This window comes from Cynoglossus semilaevis, chromosome 12 (assembly GCF_000523025.1).
Source record: "Cynoglossus semilaevis isolate Cse_v1.0 chromosome 12, Cse_v1.0, whole genome shotgun sequence".
In the NCBI taxonomy this organism is placed as follows: domain Eukaryota; kingdom Metazoa; phylum Chordata; class Actinopteri; order Pleuronectiformes; family Cynoglossidae; genus Cynoglossus; species Cynoglossus semilaevis.
Genome location: NC_024318.1, coordinates 11,638,329 through 11,641,484, shown reverse-complemented (window position 1 = coordinate 11,641,484; position 3,156 = coordinate 11,638,329). Strand labels below are relative to the sequence as shown.

The 3,156-nt window shown below is 37.8% G+C and overlaps 2 long non-coding RNA genes across 2 annotated transcripts in view; one reads left to right on the top strand and one right to left on the bottom strand.

Annotated features, from left to right (window-relative positions):
• The window catches only part of LOC103387526 (uncharacterized), a 2,664-nt gene extending 2,091 nt beyond the window's left edge, over positions 1-573 (top strand). The window contains exon 4 of the long non-coding RNA XR_522432.3: positions 175-573. This is a non-coding gene — a long non-coding RNA (uncharacterized LOC103387526). The remainder of the gene's footprint in view (positions 1-174) is intronic.
• A 257-nt stretch (positions 574-830) lies between these two features.
• The window catches only part of LOC107989312 (uncharacterized), an 11,079-nt gene continuing 8,753 nt past the window's right edge, over positions 831-3,156 (bottom strand). Inside the window, exons 5-8 of the long non-coding RNA XR_003051337.1 lie at positions 2,221-2,383; positions 1,366-2,007; positions 1,227-1,288; positions 831-1,011 (exon numbers count right to left, since the gene is read on the bottom strand). This is a non-coding gene — a long non-coding RNA (uncharacterized LOC107989312). The remainder of the gene's footprint in view (positions 1,012-1,226; positions 1,289-1,365; positions 2,008-2,220; positions 2,384-3,156) is intronic.

Sequence of the window (3,156 nt, the reverse complement as noted above, 5' to 3'; positions counted from 1 at the left end):
GTAGGTTTTATTGAAGACGTTTCACCTTTCATCCAAGAGGGTTAGGAGAAGTGAAACGTCTTCAATAAAACCTACTTTGTCCAGTTGCCCTCGATGTAACTATTTTTGGATTAAATGACTGAGAACCTACACAGGCAGCTTTTGATTGTGCCTTGTTTGGTATTGTCTTAACAGATGTAATGGAGGAGAAGACTTGAGAACACAGCAGCTTGGACTCTGCCAGGAAGAGTGAAGGAGCAACTTTATTTGAAGCAGATCACTTGTTTGCTGGACTGGTGAGTATTTTACTGAAACGTTTTGGCAACAGATAGTCTTTTTAGATCACTTGTTTGCTAGACTTGAGTATTTTACTGAAAGTTTCTGTCATTGACAGAAACTTTCAGTAAAATACTTAAAGATACTTAATGCTCACTTTTTTGCAACTGTTTTTTTTTTTTTTGCACTTAGTATTTATTTTAGCTTTTGCACTTCATTGTTAGATATTTAACACACTTTCCAGAGGAAAAATTGTACTTTCATTGTGATCTGTATTTGATTGTTGTAAACCTTCCTGAATAAAGAAAGTTGTTGGAATATTGTGTGTGTTCTACAATTATTTCTAGAAATTGAGCAAAAAAATATGAAGCAAAAAGAAAATATGAATGGAGTCCTCATTGCCTTTTAGTACCAACCAGAATAACCAACAGCACAACAACTTTTTACTCTTTTAATAGCAAAACACTTTAAATTTGCAAAACATGCATTCAATCACAAAGGCCATAGATACACATTTAAAACAATACATGTCAGATTCCATACTTACACTACTTCTGTCACCCATCTGCTCACAGGATTCAAAGGTTCGTCTCTTCCTCCTCTTCTGCGACAAAGTAAATGCAACAACTCTGTTCTGGCTGCAGTGAATCATCCAAAGGTTACCTCTCTTCTGCTTCTCTTCAGAAAGCTGGCAGCATGCCTGCAACCTCCTCCTCACAGGCTATTCCTTGGTCATGGGCTTGAACTTCCTGTGGCCTAAAAAAAAAAGTCAATGTGTTAAAACTCAATAACAAAAGCACTGAAGTGCACTAAGAAACTCCACCTGATGGGGAACATGTGGATATTTCTCAACAACAATTCTGAAGTTTTAACAAAATGTTAAAACTCTTCAGCATGATCATTTATTGAAACTACAACCAAATATCATTCCTGGGAAAAAAACTAAATCGCACTCAGTAAAATACACTTACCGGTTTAAAGATGGCTTTGTGGGTCATGTGCGTAGTATTTGCCCTTTCCAGCCTCCGATGCCCTGTAAACATTTCACAACATCCTGTAAATTAAGTTTCATTTCAGGTGACAAAAAAATTGAAATGTTTCTTTTCTTACTTGAGAAAAATGGCCAGCACCATGTCGTTCCCGTAACAGAAACCAGATGCTTCGGACTTCTTGGCGTGGTGAAGTCCAGCGTTCTGCTGCTACACCTGAAAAGATTTAATTAATCAATTTCATACGTGCATGAGTGCACGCACACGCTTAAATAATGAAAACGTGTAAATTCGTACCCTCGATAATAATGTGCCGTCTTCTTCATAGGTATCTCATTTTTACAATGCACTGTTAACCGGCTTGTTCTGTGAGGAACAAGCCGCAGCATTTTCGCCAACACACGTGGCTAAAGTCGCAACACCCAAAATATTTGGACCACTCAAACCAAACGGTCTTCATGCAGATATTTATATTGCAAATATTGCAAAACATGCAATCAATCACAAAGGCCATAGATACACATTTAAAACAATACATGATTCCATACTCACACTACTTCTGTCACCCATCTGCTCACAGGATTCAAAGGTTCGTCTCTTCCTCCTCTTCTGCAAAGACAAAAAGTAAATGCAACAACACTACTTGTTCTGGCTGCAGTCAATCATCCAAAGGTTACCTCTCTTCTGCTTCCTTTTTTCACCAAGCTGGCAGCATGCCTGTAACCTCCACCTCCTCCTCCTCACAGGCTATACTTCCTGTGGCCTAAAAAAAAACTCAATGTCATGTTAAAACTCAATAACAAAATCACTGAAGTGCACTAAGAAACTCCACCTGATAGGGAACATGTGGCTATTTCTCAACAACAATTCTGAAGTTTCAACAAAATGTTAAAACTCTTCAGCATGATCATTTATTGAAACGACAACCAAATATTCCTGGGAAAAATCTAAATAGCACTCAGTAAAATACACTTACCGGTTTAAAGATGGCTCCGTGGGTCATTGTACTGCCCTCGCAGTGCGTGTACTTATGCAAAGCTAGACAGTCAGATAACGGATAGAATATTTCAGAAAACCACAAGGCTTGACTTTTCTTGTCCTTTAATGAAATCTTCTATTTCCCAACCGAATCCGTAAAACTGAAAATTATACAGAGATAAAAACACAATTTACTTAAACATTGTACAAGTAAGGGAATGCGTAAGTACGATTCAATTAGCATCTATCAATTAACAAACTTAAAAAAAGTTAACATCTGTTGAAAACTAGTAGAGTATGTATGAAAACTTAATACTTACAGATAAATATTCTCTGAGGCTAAAGTGTAAAAAAACTCCAACAACGTTATCTCAGTAGTCTGTTTAATCTGTATGTGTTCGTCTGAGCTTGTAATGGACAAAACAGCATAGCTGGAACTAACTGAAAGAGCACTCACTCAGACGCAATTTCTCGAGACCAAAGAAAAGACCGCTCACTCTGACACGGTTTCTCACAACCAAAGAAAAGACCACTCACTCTGACGCGGTTTCTCACAACCAAAGAATATAGCTGTTTTAAACGTGTTCAATGTTTAATGTATGAACTTTAACTTAGCATTTTAACTTTTTAACCCTTAAAGGCAGAACACTTTATGCGCTTGATGTAATTACATTATATCACTGCAGATATACACACATTAAAGGAGAATGCCTTCTATAAACAATACACATTAAGTCTCTGAAAGAAGAACTACAATCTCTGAGACCGGCCTTAAGAACACCTTAGCTGTCCCATCCTTCACGATCCGCACCTCTACTTTGCGGACTCTGCTGTCGCTGCTTGGCAAAGCCTTAACAACTAGTCCCATTGGCCATTCATTTCTGTGGGCTTGGCTGTCTTTCAGTAAGACAACATCTCCTTCTTTGACATTTGG